Source organism: Bidens hawaiensis, unplaced genomic scaffold (assembly GCF_021521415.1).
Source record: "Bidens hawaiensis isolate Kalapana, Puna unplaced genomic scaffold, B.hawaiensis_p1.1 tig00015763_1, whole genome shotgun sequence".
Taxonomy (NCBI): domain Eukaryota; kingdom Viridiplantae; phylum Streptophyta; class Magnoliopsida; order Asterales; family Asteraceae; genus Bidens; species Bidens hawaiensis.
Window position 1 is genome coordinate 357,176 of NW_027492405.1, and position 24,591 is coordinate 381,766.

The 24,591-nt window shown below is 33.9% G+C and overlaps 1 pseudogene across 1 annotated transcript; it reads left to right on the forward strand.

Annotated features, from left to right (window-relative positions):
* Window positions 1-349: 349 nt before the first annotated feature.
* LOC143549711 (ABC transporter C family member 2-like) lies at window positions 350-10,997 on the forward strand (annotated as a pseudogene). The gene is made up of 28 exons (XR_013138178.1): window positions 350-397; window positions 1,676-2,075; window positions 2,215-2,393; window positions 2,591-2,630; window positions 2,890-3,046; window positions 3,275-3,389; window positions 3,492-3,572; window positions 3,672-3,696; window positions 3,877-3,933; window positions 4,074-4,139; window positions 4,394-4,468; window positions 4,800-4,911; window positions 5,276-5,406; window positions 5,488-5,594; window positions 5,690-5,783; window positions 5,869-6,036; window positions 6,112-6,252; window positions 6,323-6,523; window positions 6,668-6,766; window positions 6,849-7,001; window positions 7,067-7,434; window positions 7,528-7,708; window positions 7,798-8,121; window positions 8,240-8,996; window positions 9,459-9,580; window positions 9,791-10,036; window positions 10,137-10,551; window positions 10,654-10,997. The product of XR_013138178.1 is annotated as an ABC transporter C family member 2-like (transcript).
* Window positions 10,998-24,591: the final 13,594 nt, after the last annotated feature.

A 24,591-nucleotide genomic window follows, 5' to 3' on the forward strand; every position in this document is an offset into this window, starting at 1 on the left:
AACAAAACAACATATAAAAAGGTCATTCATGACATCAATATTTAATACTTTATAGAAATAAGTGGAGAAAAAAACCTAATATGCCAAAAAAAATCTAGAAGGAAGCCGGATATCAAGCCAGTCACCTTAATAAAAAGGTCATAATCGCTTCTCCATTATTTTTGGGTAGACTATAAATTTAAATTTTAGTTTGCATCCAATTTTTCATGTCACATGCTTCAATAATAATAATAATAATAATAATAATAATTCAAAGTCTTGTCTTCCACTCACTTTCCCTCAGTCGTCACGTCCACCCATCCACTGAATCTGCAACTGCTATCATATACCTTCACTCTGTACGTCAATCATCATCATCAATCGATCTGTTTCTACTCCACAGATCTCAACTGCACAGGTATTTGCTGATCAAATCGATTGAAGCTACTGCTTATGTTTATCAATTGTGATTCAACGCAACAGTTCGTTGCGTGTTGACTGTTTACTTCTGGTATTGAACGTGATCACTTGATTATTATTGTTTTGCTATGGAATATGATGACTGTTTACTTGCTTTAGGACTAATTTGAGCTGAAATGTGTTATTAGGATTGAATCTAGTGTTTGAACTTTAAATGAATTGAGGTGTGGATAGTTAGGGTTAGGGTTAAGTGATTGTTGAAATGTGAATATGAATTCTAAGATGTATATTAGTAGGAGTTGACTTTTTTTTCTTCTTCAGTATGAACTGTTTAGGTTACTAGTGGCATTCAATTTAATCGATAAACACTTTATTATTGTTGTTGTTGTTGTTGTTTTGTTATGGAATTTGTTGATTGTTTACTTGCTTTAGGACTTGAGCTGAAATGTGTTATTAGGATTGAATCTAGCGTTTGAACTTTGAATGAATTGAGGTGTGGATAGTTAGGTTAGGGTTACGTGATTATTGAAATGTGAATGTGAATTCTAAGATGTATATTAGTAGGAGTTGACTTTTTTTCTTACTAGTGTTATTCAATTTAATCGATAAACACTTTATTATTGCAAGAGGAGACTGACTAAAAAAATCGGTACTATAAGAATCTATTAATTACACATCCAAAGACCTAACCATAACTTGGGGACCAAGACATTACCATACTAGTCCTATTACCAGTTAGGAAACTAAACCAATTTGACCGACTTGTGAATACGGTCTGGAATTACCAATAGAACTCATGTAAGTAGTGTTTGGATTTGCACTTTCGGAAATGATTATTGCTACTTTAGTAATTATAACCAAATGTTTGGTTTATGACTTAGGTAATTATACATTTTGTATATCAATAATCAGGTTCTTGCGGTTCGATTCCAGTTGTAACGATTAGGAAACTAAACCAATTTGACCGTCTTGTTAACTTAGGTCCTTCCATATTTGCCGACTTGTGAATATGGTCTGGAATTACCAACGATTTCATGTAAGCAGTGAGTAGTGTTTGGATTTTCACTTTCAAAAATGATTACTGCTACTTTAATAAATATAACCAAATGCTTGGTTTATGTGTTAGGTAATTATACAGTTAGTATCTCAATAATCAGGTTCTTGCGGTTCAATTCCAATGGTTTTGATCCTGAGTAGTTAGCAAATTATAATCATGGCAGGTTTTGACTGGGGATTTTTAGTGGCTTAGACTTTAGAATGGTTGTATTTTTTGCAGGAAAGGGGGGAAACTGACAAAAAATGAAGTTTACAATATAGAAGCAGTTGGTTGATATTAAGGGAATATGGGTTTCAATCCACTAGTTTCATATTGTCGTCCAGTGGAAAATGGTGTTTGGGCAACTGCAGTGGAAAATGAATTTGGGCCTTTCACTCCTTGTGCAACAGATTCTTTGGTCACCGGCATTTCTCATTTGGTGATTCTGGGGGCTTGCGTATACAGAATATGGGTTACAAAGAAGGATGTGAAAGTGAAAAGGTTTAAATTGAGGTCAAATATCTACAACTATTGGTTGGGATTGCTGGCTTTGTACTGTACTGTTGAGCCTCTGTTTAGATTGATACTGGGCATTTCGGCTTTTAATGTTGACGGAGAGACTGGTCTTGCTCCATACGAGGTTTGTTTCTTTCTGCATACCTTTACTTCAACATGCTCATTTGTTCTAACCTACACCCGCGGTGATGATATCACAGAAAATTTTGAAATCTTATTCAAATGATCTGTACCATGCTTCTAAATTTCATTAATTATTGCAGATCGTGACCTTGGTTATTAAGGCTCTTGCATGGGGCTGTATGTTGGTCGTGGTTGGTCTCGAAACAATGGTTTATGTTTATGAAGTTCGTTGGTTTGTGAGGTTCGCTGTCGTTTATGCTTTGCTTGGGGATGCAGTGTTGCTCAGTCTTGTGCTTTCTGTCAGCAAATATTACACCAGGTTTGTTTCTTTAACCGCATGAAGTTAAATTGTTCTGCTCATTTTTATATCGACACCGTATGTGAAAGGCCTTTTAGCATTAAGATGCCATGTATGTGTGCATGAACTTTGGCATTTTGTAATGAGGCCACGATTTTATAAGTAAAAATGAGATTTATAAGTGAACTCATGGTTTCATTATTACTTGTTTCTTGCAGATATGTACTATATCTCTTTGCCAGTGAGGTTGCCATACAGGTGATATGCTCTCTTCATCATGCTATGTAATTTGTATCTTTTATAACTTCAGTTGATGTAAGCTGGTGTTTATTTTTAGCAATTACAATTACACTTACATAAGCATATTTGTCAAAATGCATATGCTGCATACCATCAAAATTTTCAACATCGATAACGGACATATTAAACGATTGTAAATTTGTAATATGTTTGGATAGTCAAATGGTTTAACAGCAAAAGTAAATTGTATTCAAATATATAGTTTTCTTTGATGTAGGTTCTGTTTGGACTATGCTTGCTTGTCTATCTTCCTTCTTTGGATCCTTACCCGGGTTATACCCCAATACGGGCCGAATCTTTGGATGATGCTGAATACGAAGAACTTGCTGGTGGAGAGGAAGTCTGTCCTGAGAGGCATACCAACATTATTTCTAGTAAGTTACTAAGTTTTACTGATTTATTTGTAGTTTTTTAAGGTTGATATATGAAAGCCGTATATGTTACCATTTGACGATATGCTTTATTTTTCCTTTAGTTTTACAGTACACATGCTTTATTGCATCTATTTCTATTGAAGTTGATTGCAACCTTTTGGCTTCTGATTATATACTTCATTGCATTTATTTGTGAGTATAATGTGATATTTTCTTGTTTCTATTTAGGTATCTTCTTTTCTTGGATGGATCCACTCATGTATTTGGGACACAAAAGACCTCTTACAGAGAAGGATATATGGAAACTAGACACGTGGGATCAAACAGAAACACTAAACAGCAGGTAAGCTATTATTTCTGCTTACATTGTTTTTCTGATTGATGGGATTTCAATTCTTTATGGTAATTTTTTTCCTTAATGATGAATTACATTTTTGCCCTTCAGATTTCAAATGTATTGGGCAGAAGAGGCCCGTAAACCTAAACCGTGGCTTTTAAGGGCTTTACATCGTAGCCTAGGAGGAAGGTTTGTATAGTGACCTTTTGTTATAAAGTTTTATCGCCTGTAATAAATAATTACAATAAGTATGAGAAACCTAAAATATTTCTTGTTATTTGGTTATAGGTTTTGGTGGGGAGGCTTTTGGAAGGTATCCAATGCTTATTTCAGTTCCGAATTCACTGATTTTTGCATAGTTTTGAATCTCACATGTTATTGGTTCCTTAAGAACATTGTCATTGCTGACTTATCAAATAAAAAAAAACCATGTAAATAAGATTTTAATGAATATCATGACTTTTGACTTTTCGATGAATCACAAATTTTGTAGATAGGAAATGATCTTTCACAGTTTGTTGGACCACTGATTTTGAACGAGCTATTACTGGTGAGTTTGTTATTTCCAAACATTTCCGACTAATACAGTTTATTTGTTCTTTGCATAAAAAATATTGGCTGCTTTGATTCCATTTCTTACCTGTTTTAAGTAGCCCCCTAATATCTATTCTAATTGTTTATACTTTCCAGTCTATGCAAGAACGTGGTCCTGCTCAGATTGGCTACATCTACGCATTCTCAATTTTTGTTGGAGTGGTACAAGTTCTATAACTTCAGTTCTTATTCATACTATTCTTTTGTAATTCAAAGATTCATATGATTTCCAGTCATTCTTTGATGCATATGCTTCTTGTGACATTACAAAGAAAGAAGGAATCTATATATAGATTTTCACTATTTAGTGAAATGATTGATTCGTCTATATCTACCGTTTTGGGATTCTAATACTTGTGGATTTTTGATTACTTTAACTTAATATTAAAGGTTAAAAATATTGGTTATTGATTTAGGTACTTGGTGTGCTGTGCGAAGCTCAATATTTTCAGAATGTCATGCGTGTAGGATTCCGCCTTCGTTCAACTCTGGTAACTACTTTACTCTCATCAAGTGCAGTTATACTTGTTTCTTATAAAAATGTTCAATAACATGGTACATAAAAAGGCAAATTTCTTGGGAAGAAGTGGCACCTTTGTTCTGTTACCAGTTATAAACTTTGTAATCTAGTCTTATCTCATTTACTGCTGAATCCATCATATTCTCTTTTGTTCTACTGGAGCATAGAAACCAAACAAGTTTCATATTGTATTAAAATACTGATAGCTTAGTTGACAATTCAATTGCTAGTTTTCTTTCTTGTTGATTGGATGTGTGGAGCTTGTTTTGGTACGCTTACTTGATTTCATGTTTTTTTTCAAGATTGCTGCAGTCTTCCGGAAGACTTTAAAGCTAACTAATGAGAGTCGCAGAAATATTGCATCCGGGAAGATAACCAACTTGATGACAACGGATTCTGAATCACTCCAGGCATGTTTCATCAGCATTAATTTCCTAACTTTTAAATTTTTTTTTTTTTTTTTTTTTTTTTTTTTTTTTTTTTTTTTTTTTTTTTTTTTTTTTTTTTTTTTTTTTTTAGTAATAAAATGATATTTGAATAAACGAGTTTGGATGTTTTAACACGTTAGAAATACAATTTGGACGTCTTATGATCCGTTGTCTTTTTAGCTAGTTTTGTTTTGCCCATTAGAGAAGGGCTTTGTTGAAACCATGCAGTATTTTAAGTTGCTAACCTATGATAATGATAATGTGATTAATTCCACAGGCAATCCCTATAAGCATGATGCTTTTAATTAGTTTAACGGATATCTTATTTTAATTTCTTTTTCCACAGCAAGTAACCCAGCAACTTCACACTTTGTGGTCTGCCCCTTTCCGAATCATCCTCTCTTTGGTTCTTCTCTACCAGCAATTGGGTGTTGCTTCCATCCTTGGTGCATTATTGCTAGTTTGCATGTTTCCCATACAGGTACGATGGCAATACAGACACACATAAGCATGCATACATTTTCATATATGTAATATTAATGCGAAAAAGTATTGGAAACAGACTATGGTTATCAGTAGAATGCAAAAAATGTCCAAGGAAGGACTGCAGAGAACTGACAAGAGAATCAGGCTCATGAATGAAATCTTAGCAGCCATGGACACTGTCAAGTACTCTCTCTAAAATTTCCCTTTTACCAGCTTTTGTTAATGGGCATAATTTGAAATATTAATAATCATTTTGACTCTTTCTAATTTTGTTTCAGATGCTATGCTTGGGAGAATAGTTTTCAAGAAAAGGTCCAGAATATTCGAACAGAAGAGTTATCATGGTTTTGGAAAGTACAAATGCTAGGAGCGGTATGTTACCAAGCATATACTTTTACATGATTTCATGGTTACAGGCGCTTAATGGTGTCAGATATTGTTTACAATTATATTGCAGTTGAATACTTTCATATTAAATAGTATTCCAGTGGTGGTGATTGTGGTTTCATTTGGGATGTTTACTTTACTTGGAGGAGATCTGACACCTGCTAGAGCCTTCACATCAATTTCTTTGTTTGCTGTGCTACGTTTTCCACTCTTCATGCTTCCAAGCACTATCAGTCAGGTTTTGTGTAATTATTTCATTTGTTTTTTATTTTCATTCCATATTTCTATATATTTTATATTAGCTCATTTACAGGCTGTAAATGCCAATGTATCCTTGAAACGTTTGGAAGAGCTACTCTTGGCTGAGGAGAGACTTCTTCTTCCAAATCCACCTCTTGAACCAGGACTTCCAGCTATCTCAATCAGGAACGGATTCTTTTCATGGGAGTCAAAGGTCTTATTTAAAATTCTTCTTTTGATGTGTCACAATGCAGAGCGTTTACTTCTTTTGTTTTATTGTGCAGGCCGATAAACCCACATTGTCAAATATTAATCTAGACATACCAACGGGTAGTCTGGTGGCAATTGTTGGAAGTACAGGGGAGGGAAAGACATCACTTATATCTGCTATGCTTGGAGAACTTCCTCCAGTTAGTGATGCACATGTTGATTTGAGAGGAACAGTTGCTTATGTCCCACAAGTCTCATGGATCTTCAATGCAACCGTACGTCATGCCATATACTTGAATTCCATTGTCTTTGTAAAATCATTCAGTGCGAATTTAGGATTTTAGTCTGATTATTATCATCAAGCATGAATAAGTGTTAGTGAAGTATAATGAGTTGATATTTATACATTTATTTTCCAGGTTCGTGACAACATACTGTTTGGATCTCCCTTTGAACCTGCCAAGTATGAGAAAACACTAGATGTAACTGCATTGGAGCATGATCTGGAATTGCTTCCTGTAAGTATCATGTTTCATTAAATTCGAGTTTATGTTAGCATATCTTCATCTTTTAGTTAAATGTTTTATGGTGTTATGGCAGGGCGGTGATCTTACTGAGATTGGTGAAAGAGGGGTGAATATTAGTGGAGGGCAAAAGCAAAGAGTTTCCATGGCTAGAGCTGTGTACTCTAATTCAGATGTATATGTGTTTGATGACCCTTTGAGTGCTCTTGATGCTCATGTGGCCAGACAGGTAAATTACCTAATTACCCCTATCTTTAAGCATTTGGTCAGTATTAACTATGATTCAATTATCAGGTTTTTGAGAAATGCATTAAAGAAGAATTAGGAGGAAAAACACGAGTTCTAGTTACAAACCAGCTACACTTTCTTTCACAAGTGGATAGGATCCTAGTGGTCCATGAAGGCACTGTGGCAGAGGAAGGATCCTATGAGGAACTCTCTCAGAATGGTGCACTTTTCCAAAAACTGATGGAAAATGCAGGTAAAATGGAAGAATATGCGGAGGAACAACCAGAGGTGGGAGCTTACGACTCAAAAACATCAAAACCTGTTACTAATGGCGAGTTAGCTAAGGGTTCTGGTAAAAAGAAAGAAACTAAATCTGTTCTTATCAAGGAAGAAGAACGGGAAACAGGTGTTGTAAGCTATGATGTTTTGAAGAGGTAAGACGAATGTTATTGTGTAAATCTTGGCAAATTATAGATATGGAACTGAAAGTCGAAACTTCCTATTTATTTTTTGTGTTTTTATTTCAGATATCAAGATGCATTAGGAGGCTTGTGGGTTGTGGTTATACTGTTTGGGTGATATGCTGCAACAGAAACTTTAAGAATACTGAGCAGCACATGGTTAAGCATATGGACAGATGAAAGCTCACCAAAGATCTACACCCCATTATTCTATAATATTATCTATGGACTTTTATCACTTGGTCAAGTATGTTTCTACTTTCTAATTAGTTTTATTACTGCATTGGTTGACTTTAAATCCATCAGTCAGAAGTTATGGATTAATTTGGTTTTCAGGTTTTGGTGACGCTGGTAAGTTCTTATTGGTTGATTGTGACAAGCCTTTATGCAGCTAGAAAGTTGCACAATGCTATGCTTAACTCCATATTGAGGGCTCCTATGGTCTTTTTCCACACCAATCCACTTGGACGTATCATTAACAGATTTGCAAAAGATCTTGGTGACATAGATCGAAATATTGCCACATTTGTCAACATGTTTTTGAGCCAAATGTCACAACTCTTGTCAACCTTTGTTCTTATTGGACTAGTGAGCACCATGTCTCTTTGGGCTATCTTGCCGCTGCTGTTGGTTTTTTATGCAGCTTATCTCTATTATCAGGTATGTCAGTTTAACATGTATATATTCAAAACGAAAGAGGCAAAATGGGTGGGTCGACCCATTTGATCATTTATAGAAAATATTTAATAATTATTTGATTGGTTATTGGTTCTTTCAGGACACTGCTCGTGAGGTAAAGCGACTAGACGCCGTCACAAGATCTCCTGTGTATGCACAATTTGGGGAAGCACTAAACGGTCTTTCTACCATTCGTGCATACAAAGCGTACGATCGAATGGCCAAGATTAATGGGAATTCCATGGACAATAACATCAGGTACACATTAGTCAACATGGGTGCAAACCGTTGGCTTGCAATCCGATTAGAAACAGTTGGAGGTCTCATGATTTGGTTAACTGCCACTTTTGCTGTTATGCAAAACGGGAAAGCAAGAAATCAAGAAGCTTTTGCATCCACCATGGGTTTACTTCTAAGTTATGCATTAAACATTACAACTTTATTGACGGCTGTCCTTAGACTTGCAAGTTTAGCTGAAAACAGTTTGAATGCTGTTGAACGTGTTGGTACTTATATTGATTTGCCATCTGAGGCTCCAGCTGTTATTGATGATAACCGCCCACCACCTGGCTGGCCTTCTTCAGGAGCTATAAAGTTTGAGAATGTTGTGTTACGGTATAGGCCTGAACTTCCAGCTGTGCTGCAGGGTTTGTCTTTTTTTATTCCTCCAAGTGATAAGATTGGTATAGTGGGAAGAACAGGGGCTGGGAAATCCAGCATGCTTAATGCTTTATTTCGGATTGTGGAATTGGAAGCAGGAAGAATTGTTATTGATAATTGTGATATTGCTAAGTTTGGATTAACCGATCTTCGCAAGGTTCTTGGTATTATACCTCAAGCACCAGTTCTTTTCTCAGGTATCTTGATGCTGCTTATCTAATTTAATAAAATCAAAGGTGGCAAAAATGGGCTGGTGGGCGGGTCGAGTCGGGTTGACCTGAAACACCTTTTTTTCCCAAAATTTTTCATTTGTTCACAAATAGTCTGTGTGTCAAATACGATTACAAAAACTATATTATTTCACTAATAATCTAGTTTTTTTTTCTTGATAAAGTTATTTAGAATGTTTTTTTTCTTTTTTTTTTTTTTTTTTTTTTTTTTTTTTTGCATTTAAAGTACCCTTTGGTTGAGTTTTGACCCGTTTTGCGCATTTGGCATGCTTCCTTTAAACTATTACTTCACTTATTCTTCTATATTTGGTGATGTGCAAATGCCTTTTTTTTGGGATGCGGTAACTGATATGATGACATGCTTATTTGTTTCACCAATGATACTATAGCATTTCAAGTTTTCTCATTATATATTGGAATTCTATAAAGGGACCGTGAGATTTAACCTTGATCCTTTTAATGAGCACAATGATGCTGATCTTTGGGAATCATTAGAGAGGGCCCATCTAAAGGATGTCATCAGGAGGAATCCATTGGGTTTAGATGCTGAGGTACATATTCATTTCCGGTTTTTTGCATTTATTTTAAAGCAAAGCCATGTGGTTCATCAATTGACCTCTTTATTCCTCTAGTTAAAGTTGTCTGGATATTCATTTTCATGAAGAACTAGTTTATTTATAGTAAAAGTATGAAGTCACGATAATCAGTTTAATACAGATCATCGACTCGGTTTTTTACTTTTGCGTTTTTTGGTGATAAAGGTGTCAGAAGCTGGAGAGAACTTCAGTGTTGGACAACGACAGTTATTAAGTCTTTCACGTGCATTGCTTAGAAGATCAAAGATCCTTGTTCTTGATGAAGCAACTGCTGCTGTTGATGTTAGAACAGATGCACTTATCCAAAAGACCATCCGTGAAGAATTCAAATCATGTACCATGATTATAATTGCTCACCGTCTAAATACAATTATTGATTGTGACCGCATTCTTCTCCTTGATGCTGGTCAGGTATTAATCACTTCATCACCCTATATAAACTTTTTATTTATCGTTTTCCTTTAAACTGAATAATGACTCATTTGGTATTATTATTGTTTTATTATTCCAGATTGTTGAGTATGATTCACCAGTCAAGCTTTTACAAGACGAACACACAGCTTTCTCCAAAATGGTTCAAAGCACGGGTGCTGCAAATGCACAATATTTGCGTGACTTAGCATTTGAAGCAGGAGGAGGTAAGGCAGAGAAGACGGCGGTAGACGGTCAAAGGAGGTGGCTAGCCGCCACACGGTGGGCGGCTGCTGTCCAGTTTGCACTTTCCTCAAGTCTCACTTCATCTCAACAGGACCTCGTGCTAATGGAAACCGAAGATGACAACAGTATCTTAAAGAAAACAAAGGATGCAGTCGTAACTCTTCAGGGTGTTCTGAAAGGGGAACATGATAAAGATATTGACGAGTCACTCGAGAGGGCTCAGGTCCCGAGGGAGAGATGGTGGTCAACTCTTTACAGAGTAGTCGAAGGTAATTATATATATTTTTTCAGTAACTGGTTCTCATGGTTGCCAAAACTATATAATAATACTTATTATTAAAATGTCATGTGACACGAGTGATTGTCTCCAGGTCTTTCGGTGATGGGCAAATTGGGTCGTAACAGGCTCCTGCTATCGGAATATGGAGTCGAAGATGAAGTGGTTGACTGGGACCGAGCTCAGATGTAGGATACTTGTTGCTCAAGTTAAGATTTATGCGGGTTTCAATGGCATGGCTTGAGATCTAATTTTCAAATGTAACGGTAACTTAAGAAAACTAGTGTTTTCATACTTTAAAGGTAGATAGTAGATAGATATGGGCATAACCCACATAGATTGAAATAATTTTGGTCGATTGCGAATTTATTGTCTAATTGAATGTGTGTGTGTGTGTATGGATTTGAATTCTTGTTATTTTAACTGTTGTTTTTCTTTGAACGGTACAGAGCATATGCTATATAAAAATAAAGCGCGCAAGATGCTAGAGAATGCAAAAAAGAAAGAAAAAGAAGAGAAATCTCAAAATTACACAATTTACAGCATTTATATCTTTCATTTATACCATGTTGGTAATCTAAACAAATGCACTCGCCTTTGTTTCCTCCAAAACTTTATCCGATAGCATTAGTGTTGAAAACATTGTCGTTAGTTGCTCAAATGATCTTGTATATCTTTGGAATTTTAATGACTTTGGTGCCTCTAGCATTTCCTGGCCGAGTCGCCTAACGTGTTGACAATCTTGCACCATCTGTTGATCTGTTCCATGAATACCTTTGCGAATTGGCAGTTGACGAGTAGGTGATCTGCTGTTTCTATCTGTTCACTACAACCTGCACAGACTGATTGGCAATGGGTTGGGTTTGGGTCGGGTTTAGGTATTCCCAAACCCATACCCGGTTATAAAATTCCATCCCAAACCTGTCCCAAACCTGTCGGGTTTTAATCGGGTAATTACTCGGCGGGTTTTGGGTTTTCCCATCGGGGTTTGGGTTTCCTATCAGGTTTTGACAAAATACCCGTCGGGTATACCTGGCTCAAAACCAGTCGGGTTTCTATCGGGGTTTTGACAAAATATAATTAATCGATTGCAAAGATGGTTACCATAAAGGTAAAATATCTCAAATAATTAGCATAAACAAGTTTCGACAAATAATATATTTGGAATATAGTATATATGTAATATAATAAGCTATATCGGGTACATCGGGTATATAATTGGGTAAATGGATCTATGTTATCGGGTAATCGGGTCAGGTAATCGGGTATATTAGAAATCCCAAACCCGTCCCAAACCCGTGAAAAATTTCAAAACTAATCCCAAACCCTAACGGGTCAGGTAATACCCGTTCCATTTATGTCGGGTTTCGGGTTTTTCCATTGGGTTCGGGTTTCATTGCCATCCCTAAGACTGAAACATCAGGACCATAGTCCATATGTATCCTCCCCGTCTCGATAATGTCTCTTTAGTTGGAATTCTATTCAGAGCTGTTCACCAACCGAAGAAATTAACCATTTTGGAATGCAGATTAACCAAGCATGCAAATAGTTTTTGTGTTTAAACCATGTTCTCTTAATTGTTTTTATAGAATAAATTAAAATGGATAATTTGGTATTGTAGTTATTTTAAAAGGAGTATATAATATTTTAAAGTTTGGTGAGTATATATGATATTTTAAAGTTGGCAAATTGGATTTAAATAATCTCATATTTTATGTATTGGCTAATAATAATTCTATCTGAGTTATTTCCCTCCGGTAGTCCCAAATAGGGATAATGTTATTTTTTTTTCAGGGGTAGCAAAATACGAAAACTGATAACAAAAGAAATAAATTTGCACTGCCGATTAAAAGCCGCTACCCCTAATTATTCACTAGGTCCACGCCTGGTTTCAATGTAAATTTTATTCAAAAGTGAGTCACTTGAGAAAAAGAAGGTATTACACTAGTTCATATTAATTAGAAGTTGGGGTATAGATATAAACTAGAGACCGTGGAAACTGTAAAGTGACATGATTGTTATTTTCTAACAACAAATACATCTTGGTTTTTTTCATAAAACTAACAGAATAAATGGTGGTTTTAATTATCTCACTTAATTGAAATAATGGTGACTGAAAAATGTAAAATTTAAACTTTTAGATTAAAAGAGTTAAATAACGCAAACCACAATAACCAAAAGCGAAGTTCACTCTTTTATTAAATTTATTATATACTTAGACAAAATAAATAAAAAAAGTATACCGAATCAAAAGTTGATTTGTTCACATTATTACTTGAGCCATAAAAAACAAAACTGCAAAATTTTTGAATGGTCTCAATCACTTCAGGATTCGTACTACCAATACAAAAGAAAGGAACGTGTGATTAGTACTCCCTACTAATAAACAAATTTGTATAAACAAACCAATATAATGACTAAATATGATGCAAACCTAAAAATAAATCTAACTGTCTCGTACTATTTTCATTTCACATGTATTGATATTTCAAACATGAAACAAAATTCTATTTATCCATATCACCATTGAATTTAGACCGAGTTAACAATTTGGACGAAATTGGCAATAGTTGAGAAACATCGAGGGTCTAATTGCGAAAAAAAAATATTTTTGGACGAAATTCGCAAATGTGACCAAACCTTGGGGACGATTTTGGCACTTTACTCATATAATAAAGAAAGAGTGAAAAGACATACCTACCCCGACTTAACGATTAAATTTAACAGCGTTAGTGATTTGGATGTAGTAGGCAAGAATTAGAAAACTTGGATGGTCCATTTGTAAAAAATAAACTTTTTGGACTAAATTCGTATTATTTGCCAAAAAACAGGAACAAACATGACGCTTTACTCATAAAAGAATTAATACCTAGTAAACTAAACAAGCCTAGCTCCACATAGCCTAATCGGTCATGTGAGGCTTTAACCCATTTTACATAACAAAAATCCTTAAATCCATCACACATGTTTCCATGGTTTAATGTAAAGAACTAAAACAATGCATGTGATCCTCTGAATAACAATCACACCAAATTAGAAACAAGAGTACAAGACTAGTCAATTAAGTGGAAAGAAGCTTCAAACCACACTACTTCTACTCACCTTATCCAAACCGTCCTTTTTTCTTTGTCTCCATACGATTATACACACACTACATAAGACATATACATAACATAAGATTAATTATAAAAGGGACTTGGATGTGAAGAACTAACCACACAAAACTCCAAGCATCAAACACTCTTGCAAACCTTGACTTCTACAACCAAACACCCCGAGCCCATCATAAACCACATGTTTCTTGTACTTCAAACCTAATAACAAACATATAATATGTAACAAGGTCCAAGAGGGTGTCTCTCAACATCAAGAAGATGTTTCAAGTATAATAAAGTGCTAAAGATGTTTACCAAGTGCTATAAGCTGTTTTGAAGTGCTCAAGTTAAAGATCTCTTCCAAATGGTGAGCATAGATCTAACCTAATCTTTTATTTACATACTTTAATATTGAATGTTCATGACATAACATGTTCACCCAAGTGTAAAAGTAACAAGAACTAACTAATAAACATGTAGATCTAGTAATATGTCACTTAAATACTTGTTACACATACATAAATATAATGTTTATGGCTTAAAATTTGAAATAAAGTTAAGATTTCATAAATAAATGGTTAACCACACCTTGAACATCCTAAATTCTAACTTACATAGTTAATATGTGCAGTTTATTTATATATATATAGAGAGAGAGAGAGAAAGAGAGAGAGTATATGGACTCTTGAACTCACGTAGATGTTTGTTAATAATATATTGACTTTAGTGGAAAAAAATCTAACTATATATTAAAACAACATGAGCATTCTTCTAGGGCTTTTACATAGAATGACACATAGATGTCATAGGATGATACATAGATGTCATGTGAACAGTTTTTTATTTTATCATCTTTTCTTCCAAACACAATATGGAGCATGAACCCGTTTAGTTGTAACCCATGACTCGGTTTCTCTTCAAATACAAACCATCTTCATATGAAGATAACACTTTATAAAATTTTGAAAAATAAATTATTATGTAATACAAGTCTTAAACCCAAGACAACATGTTTCAAACCAAAGATGCTTAACAACTCCACTTTAGTAGTTATTGTGTTGGATTTCTTGACTTATAAATAATATATTGTTAATTCACTTATAATTAATACCAGAAAATCATTAAACAATTAAGTTAACATCCAACGTTGTATTCAAAGAGGCTTTTAGAGATTTATGAATTGTAAAATTTTGTTTATCATTATTAATATCATCTTATAAATCTATAACCTATGTTATCATGTATATTATTAAATTTAACTTTTTTGTTGTTTTTAACCACCCGTGTATCACACGGGCTCTATCATCCTAGTATAGTTAATATGTAGAAAAAATAGAGAATATATGGACTCTTGGACTTGTTTAGTTAATATGTGTGTGTATAATATAAAGTCTTTACTTAAACTTTCCATATGAATATGTAATTTACTAAAAGAATATTTATGTATTGATAAAGTAAATTCTTAACGACTTATAAAAATATGGATTGTAAATATATTCTTAACTTAGTACTTTACTAGAATAAATATATAATGTCATACATTATTTGTTAACATTGTATAAATTTACTTAGTAACATTGCATAAACATATTTGATGCTTTTGTATGTACTTGTTTTGTAACTTTACATAAACTTATTTCATACGATAATTAGTAAGCAAGAGTTACATGAGACCCTTACCATCTTCGAACAAATAAATTCTATAATTATTAACTATGGGTTTAGTCGAGGAATACGTGGGTAGTAGTATCGAGATTGATCTCCCCACTCATGGTTAGTCACTCTATTCGACGTGCTAGTGGGTGCATATAATCTGATCGTTTTTATTACTGTGATGGTACAGAGTCACGCAAAGCAACAACAGATCTAGAGTTTGTTATAGGTTCATACATTAATTCATATTCTTAGCTAGTTTGTTGAGGATTATCAATCTTGTTTAGATTATCGTGTGTGTGTGTATCATTTAACATTTCATACATTCACTTAGATATTTAAAGGGCTTTTAGGTTCATAAACATAAAATTTTTGGATAGCGGTCTCATCTAGAAAACGCATTTTGATCATGAAAACATCAATATTTTTATCAATCAATCAATCAATCAATCATGCCCAGTAAAATCCCACCGACAGCAAAGCTATAAGTAGGGTCTGGGGAGGGTGGGATGTAGGCACACCGTACCTCTATCCAAAGGAATAAAGAGGTGGCTTCCAGAGAGACCATTGGCTCTAAGTACATGTGTATGAAGCAAAATAAAGGAAATCAAAGTTTAACAGTTATATAAAAACTACTACTAATTATAATAATATTAATAATAAGATCACAGTTTAACAGCTATATAAAAGCTAATAATAATTATAATAATAATAATATATGTAAGGGAAATACCATTATGGTATGTGACCTAAATAAGTTAAGTCTAAGCTCTAAGGTATTCAATTCTCTCTAAAAATCCTTAACTTTAATTCTACTTCTCCACAAATTCCTATCCTCAACCATGTCCTCGGAGAGGTTTAGGTCTATCAAATCATGCTTAATCCTCTCATCCCAAGTCAATTTCGGTCGTCCTCTACACCTTCTCCCCTCTATAGTAATGTTTTCTACGGATCTAACAGGATTCGTCGTCTGTCTTCTCTTTACATGTCCAAACCATCTCAATCTCCACTCTCTTATCTTGTCTGCTATGTTCGCCACCCCTAATCTCTCGCGAAACACAACGTTTCTTATTCGGTCTAGCCTTGTGTGCCCACACATCCAACGTAGCATGGATGTGTAAGGGAAAACATCAATATTTTTAGTAAATGTTATATTCATGGAAACATTTATTTGAGAAATTATTACTTGGATTATACATATTTAAATTAAATATTTATGTCATAATGTTTTTCAAAGGACTGTTTTAATCATGTCATTTAAAACCTATGAGCTCACCAACATTATGTTAATTTTTTAAGTATGTTTTTCAGGGTGTTGAAACCAAGAAGAAACTACTGGGCATTTACAAGCATTGCATAACATGTAAGACCACTATGTTAATCAACAGTTAAGATTATCCATGAACGTTGCACGCCCGCATTTTTGCCTAGGCGATGGGTGATAAAATTGGACGAAGCTTGTTTTAGTTCATTCTAACCCATAAACAAATCCATTCTAACTATACCCAAAAGTCACTAACATTCCCAACCTATCCTGACATTCTTGCAAAATTCTTTTGATCAATCGTGACCCATTTCAATTTTAAAAGTTATTCATATTGACCTAAAACAAACCATTTGGATTTGTTTTGCCACCTTTAGTTTCGAGCATTCCCTCCAATTTCGATCCCGATACCCATACCGATTCCGATGGCGCAACCGAGGTTGATCCCTTAACCCGAGATTGTTATCTCCTTACCAACATTATGGAATACCGCACAAAAAATAACCGAGACCCACTTAACAATTTAAATGAGTTAAGTACCTACCATGCCCAGCTCACATTTGAATGAGTTAAAGAGAATGTGTTTCCAGTATCGCAGGCAGAGAAGAAACAACCACCTTTTTTTGCCCATGTGGGTTCGTTAAGGAGAGTGCGATATGAACTCTCTGATAAAATCTAGGGTGACGAAGAATTTGATGATCAACCACAACAGCAGCAAGATCAAGGAGGAAATAATGAGCAACGACAAGAAGAAGATGACAATAATGATGATCAACCGCAACAAGAACAAGAAAAAGGGATGATCAACCGAAACAAGAAGAAAATGATGATGGTGATGATCAACCGCAACAAGAAGAATAGCAAAAAGAAAATTATCAATATCATCTTCTAGAAGAAGAAGACGATGATAATTATGATGATGATCAAGGAGGATATGATCATCAACAGGAAGATGATGATGAAGGAGAAGTTGATGATGGTGAAGTTGGCGATTATGATTTCAATGATGATGATGACTGTGACGATGACAGCAGTGACGATGATGATAGTGATTATGATGATGATCATGGTGATGATGATGAAGATACGAGCAGTCATAGTATGTTTGCATGACATGTGATACGATCACATACTCGACAACCTAAGCCCGAGCCCGGTCATTATTTTTAGTTTGATGCACACGTTAGTAGTTTCATGTTGCATGTTTTCGGTTTAGTCTAGTCCAATAAAGAGCATGTAGAATAGGTTGCATTAGCCTTGCATATTTTGTTTTAAGTCATGCAATTTCATTTAGAAGAAGAAGAAGAAAGTTGTTCCAGTTTATGTTCTCTTCTTAACCTTGTGTTATATATATTTGTAGTTTGTTAGTTTTCAGTTATGTTTAAGTTTTTTATAATTATTATGAAATTAATGTACGTGTTTGGTGATAATTAAATTAAATTGATTTGATATATTGGTAAAAACTTTACTCAAAATATTTTTAATTTGACAAAGTTAGAATTGCATGATACTAGTAAGTAAAAGCTGATAAGCTTGTGAGAGACATAAGCATGCCATGCAGAAGGTAGTATTGGACGAGTACATAAGGTAAAACAATTGCAGCTAATGGTACTATAACCGAACCCTCACTCTCGGGCCATGGTACCAAGTACTAACATAATAATAATAATAACAATAATAATAATAATAGTAGTAGTAGAAAGGAATGTGTGTATATTTTCACAACAAAATTATTAGTGTGACCACCAGTATTACAAATTTTTTTATGACAATATTTACATATCATCTATAAATTTGGTTATAAAACTGAAAAATAATGATTACATCAAAATAAAAGGTAAAATGGACAACAAATTGCACCGCTACCTCTTTTTATATATTTGGTGATAACTTTGTTTCGAATTGATATTATATATCAAACAAAAATATGTTACTTATTACATAAACTAGTTTGAGTAAATTTAGTTTTAAACCAGCATCAAATGATACCAACCGAAATGTTGTCTTTTAAATATAATAAAATAATATAATGCCCTGAGTGGTGTTGGCATGAGGATTTTAATGATTATTTAATAGTTAATGTTTAATAATAATCTTGTTTCTTTAAATATATAGGGTATGTTTGGTAACGAGCTTTTAGAAGTTTTTAGGGGTTTCAAGCTTCAAGCTTTTAAGAAAAAGCTCATAATCAATTAAAAGCCTTGTTTGGTTGAATGAGCTTGAAGCTTTTAGGTCATGAGAAAAAGCTTAAAGCTTAAAGCTCCAACTAGTAATGTTTAGAAAGAGCTACAAGCTTTTAGTATTTTAATTACTTAAATAACCTTCCAAAATAATTAAATTTAATATTATTGTTTTTCAGTTATGCCCCCATTTTGGTCATTTATACATTTTATTAAAAGCTACAGCTACTCTGCCAAACACTTAAATATATCTAAAAGCTCCAGCTACCAGTCACCAGCTTCCAGCTACCAGCTAGTTTTGCCAAAAATACCCATAAAATGATTTCGATGGTCATGTGCTCATGTCTTTAATTTTTATTTTATTTGTTTGGGCACATTACAGGCAATATAGCACGAATCTTTGATCCATCAATAACTAAATAGACGAACTTTACGGATTTATTCATAATTCTAAAAAAAAACCCCTCCAATTTCTAATAGTTAAGAACAATACTAGTACAAAATTGATTGATTTTTGAGCGGTAAATTGGCTGTTTCAGGCGATTTATGGACCACCCAAATAGCTATCGCTGGAAAGATGAGATGGTTTTTTAGGCGGGTTTGGAGACCGCCCAAAATTAGACTAGAAACCGCCCAAAACAGAACATAAACAAGCAGCAAATTAACTGCTCATAATTACTAGTGGACCACTCAAAATCTCAATCTTCCAAAAAGAATAGGACCGTCCAAAATGCAACTTACAATTAAAAAATAATTTTATTTAAAATCAGAAAGCCACCTTTAAATGTATATATATTCAAAACAGTTTATCAAATTCAGAAAAAAGAATAACAAATCCAAACAAAATCAACAAAACTTCTTTATTTCATTATAATATGCATAGTTTACAAAACCTACTTGTTCAAATACAATGGCAGCCTACGCTTTATCTCGCTAATTTTAACACTAAATATCGAAATAAAACACCGCTTTATGATGTTTTCATTATAATATGCATAGTTTACAAAACCTACTTGTTCAAATACAATGGCAGCCTACGCTTTATCTCGCTAATTTTAACACTAAATATCGAAATAAAACACCGCTTTATGATGTTTTCGGCCAACATGTCGGCTTCCTCTTGTGTGATATCCGTTGTATCGTTCCAAATAAAAAGTGAGATTAGGTATTGCAACAAGGTCAATATAATAATTGGTCCCAAAATGGATATCATCCGAAGGTAAATCCGATTAACCCAAACAACATGCATAAATCAAAGTATATATAGAATACTTACAGTGCTTGGAAAATGAAATGTAAGTATCAGTTGGTTGCACGCAAAGCTGACTTAGCCAACTCAGCTTCAAGTTCGTTTGTCAAGCACTGGTGATTGGTGAACCAAGCCCCTTCCATGTGGATATACAAGCATTAATCGCATGTGAGCAGGTGCGTGCAGCCATGCATATAAATATCTAGTAAAACAGAGCTAGTGCTTACACGTGGGAGGTTTCTCACAATACATGTAACAACACCACCAACAGAATCTCCTTTCACTCGGACTGCATCAATGGCAACATGCCAACAATCATGTTCTCTGCATACCTGGGGTGTGAACACCTGAGTATAACCTTGTGAGCTTGAGAGACATATTGAAAGAATCTGGTGAACAACAAACACATAATTAGTTCTAATAAACCGTTGTAAACCAAATCATGTTTGGGGTCTTTGATTGTGTTTTGAAACGGTTTATGTGATATTGAATAACTGAAATCATATAATCAGTCTAAACGAAGTCCAAAAACCTTGGTTCCTGAATATGCCTTAAGAACTTTCTTGGCAACAGCAGTAACAACTCTCCAAGTTGTTTCTCTAGTGGATGATCAACTGCCACCCTGCAATCCATCAACCATATGTGAACATTCAGGCATCCATGAGCTTGACATGTTTTTATGTTTATTTGTAGAAAACAGGTTTACCTCTACTGATCTTAAACCATACTTTAAGTCATAAGTTGCATCAGCATGAGAATGCCTATAAGCAATTGACAATTTACTGTAATCTTGATAAGTACAATAGCTAATGAATTAGGCTACATCGCATGCTAACTGATTATAATCTTTCAATATAACAGTACTCACTTTTCCCTTTCGATATGTATCAGAGATCCAAGTATCCAACAGTAAATCCTGCATAGAAGCATCATGTGTTTGGGTCTTAAGAAATATCTTAAAAGTAACTTTATAAATAAAGATAATAACTTTATAAACAAAGAAAACTCTGATAATCATGTGATAAGGTATTAATTAAAAACTAACCTTCACCAACACCTGAATATATGTGGGCTTTATCAGTCTCTTTTCTAGGTGTAGTAATTCGGCTCTGGACATGCCTCCATATAAGAAAGAGTCTGGTTTAAAACAAATAATTTCATATAGAATAGCAGTCTTTATTTTGTAAACAAGCTTTATGTGATGAGTAGGATGATTAATATCTTCTGTCAATATCACACAACCAACTCCACCACCAAAAGTTGTAACACAAAAGTAGTCTCCATATGTACCTCGGCTCCAGCTACTTTTATCACTGTTCAAATACAAGGTGATAATGTTTTACTCTAATTGGATTAGAAAAGTAAGCAAACTAAAGAAAACCACTAATAGTGTTTGTCAAACTTAAAGCTGAGTTGGCTAGTGAAATATCCATCAATATATCTTCTCAAGTTTATTTTCGAATATATCTAACGGAATACGATAAGTAACGTCTGCTTTTGATTTCACTCCTAGCTAACCATGTAGTGAAATCATTAGCGTTATTGCCAATTGGTTGCATATAAGTATATAACTGTCAAATTCAATTGTATAATTAGTCTTTCTTTGAAAAGGTAGCAGCCTTCTTACGTTTCTTAAGTTCAGACAGTTTACATACTAAACAACAAAAAAAAGCCCAAATTAACGTCCAAATCCTTAACATGTTCAGTTGATTTGTAAAACTGATGGTAGCAAATTTAAACTGATGGTCACATTGACTTGTAAATACAAATAAATATATTTTCAATTGGCTAATGGTCACACAGATTTTGCAAACTCAAAACTTGGTACTTATTCGGTACCGAAGGTACCAAATCGGTACCGGTACTGGTTCGGTACCAGTACTGATTTGCTCATCCCTAATTCTATAGACACCGAGGGGTTTTGCTATAAAACCCCTCAATACGCTGCGTATATGGCTTTACGCGACGTATTGGTAGGTTTTCTAGAAAAATCCACCAAATTTGTCTTATTATGTTTTCTTTTGTTTTCTTTTCTTTTGTTATTATTATTGTTAGTTATCATTATTTTTATTATTATTTATTTATTATTTATTATTATTGTTAGATATTTGAAATTTGGCAAAGTGCATTCAATTGCAGGGCTTATTTGGGAAATTATTAATAAATTAAAAAATTATTTTGTAAAAGTTCGGTCAAAACAATTAACACGTATATACACCAAAACAAGTATTTATACAATATACAAATAAAAGTAAATACAACAAATAAAACATAAAAATCTACATAATTTGTCTAATGACCATCAGATAATGTCTAATGACTATATTCTTCAATCTTCTAATAATTTGTCTTGTTTCTCTGTTCTAACATTTACTGTTTTCCTAAAATGTGGAGAAAAAGTACGTCAGCACACAGCCGGTGAATGACACTGGCTTGAAAAGTTTCCCATTGCACATTCTTAATAAACCTAATTAATCTTAGATTTTGTGGGTTCTCATCCTAAGGGGGATAGTGAAGCTGAAATTCGATAAGGCATAGGGAGTATTACCATAAGTTGATTATCCTAAGGTGGTGAGAATTGAATACACTTTAAAATTAGCACGCCACTCCGTTTTATGAAAATAAATAAAGAGTGGTGGCGCCCGCCTTGTCCAAATTTTTACGAGCTTTAGTCTTTAGTTATATATTTTTAGGTAAAAGATGCCTATGTGCACAATGAAAAAATAATAAATAAATAAATAAAAGTATTCCAAAAGTTGGTCTAAAAAAAATGAAAGTGAGAAAAGTTATGTAAAGAAAAATGCCAAATAAGCATTCTCAAAAATAGAAAAATAGGCCAAAGTGCACATACTAGACGAAACTGAGAGTTTACGTGTTACCAAGGGGATGACGACTCTGAGGATACACTATTGGGGCTCGAAAGTTTCTAGTCAATAAATTTTTTTTTTCTTATGGCATATATAGGACAAAATCCAATAATATTTAGGGCATGCTCGTACGACCTCACTTGACCTATCATCCATAATTCCATCTAAGTGTATTTTCTTCTTACCATTAAGGGGTTGTTATCTTACAGTGATATGTTGAACCAGTTTGCTTCAACTCATTTTTTAATTGTCTTTACTATGCTTGAGATGGGGTAGGTAGATCTTAACTCAAAAGGTGTGAGACCCATAGGTTTTTGATATCACTTAAATTTAAATGCTTAATGTGCGTGGGGACTTGATAGACTGGTGGCTGGGTTTAAGTGGACAGCAATATCGGCAATCGCGGTTTTTGCGTTTATCTGAGCTTTAAAATAACCTATATGTTTTTAAGACCGTATTTTCCGATTATGATTCCATTGCAAAATAGTTTTTCATGGACGAAAAAGGTTTGAGTGTGAGATATTTGATGTGGTCTCATTTATACATATTATTATATAAATATTCTTTATATTTTTAAGTGTTTTTGAACCAAGTTTTTTATTGAATATTATTAATATTTGGTTCACATTTGAGTTTTAAAGCTTTTCAAGTGAAAACGGGCTAAAATGATACAAACGGCTAAATAAGAGAAACGAATATGTGTAGTTAAGCGATCGAATTTCTAACCATAATTATAGTTTATAATTGATATGCAAAATTATTATAAATGCAAATGATTGTATCTACTATTTAATAAATAGAAAGTGAAAGACTTTAAATGTGCCACACCTACATCACGTAAAATTTAATGAAAAGTCAATTTATGTTATATGAATTTATGCAACATGATTTTAATTATTTGACCTTACATTATTGCAGAACCATCGTTGGGAATTTTGGAATTATTTGGTGAAGCATTTTATGGGCTTAAGCAAAACATAGACTTAATCAGCCCACTCTAAAAACTGAATGGGCCTAGGCTGAAATTAAAAAGAGAAGTCGGTGACAACAATAAATAAAATAAGGGGATCCCTTATGGCCGTAGAATGAGGAGAACGGAAGAAGGGAAAGAGAAAGCGCATTGGTGTCCGGGTTCAACACCTACTCATCCAAGAATCCTTATTATTCGGTTTGAATTAATTATTTTAGTAATGAATTTATTATTTGAACCTATTTACTTTCTAACCTATTTGGTCTTAAATTTGGTTGTTGGCTAAACCCTTAGACCGCCTAGGCTTATGATGAACTTTTGTTGACGTTTGATCTTGGCTTGGGTTTTATTTATCGTTATGGATTTATGAACTAGTAAAAGGTTTAATTATATTGAGTTGATGCGTATGTGTACTTGAGGTTGTTTAATTAAGTTTTATTATTCCATAGTTGCCTTGAATATTGTTTGTCATTAAGATAGGTTACTATCAGGTCATTTACTTTGTGTCTTTGACTATTTTATGATTGACTTCGAATTAGATCATATGAATAATATTATTTAATCAAATAAACCTAAGTGTGCTGCTAACCTAAATAGTTGTAAGGTGCTAGGTTATTGATAGGTCTTTGTTGATCAGGATTGCAAGATTTAGTTCTTCGTAAGGAGTTCGTCTAGTTTTGATAGATTAACTTTGTCTATCGAGTCAATTGAATATATGAGGCTGCCTTTGATTTCCGCGCTGTAAGGTAGGATT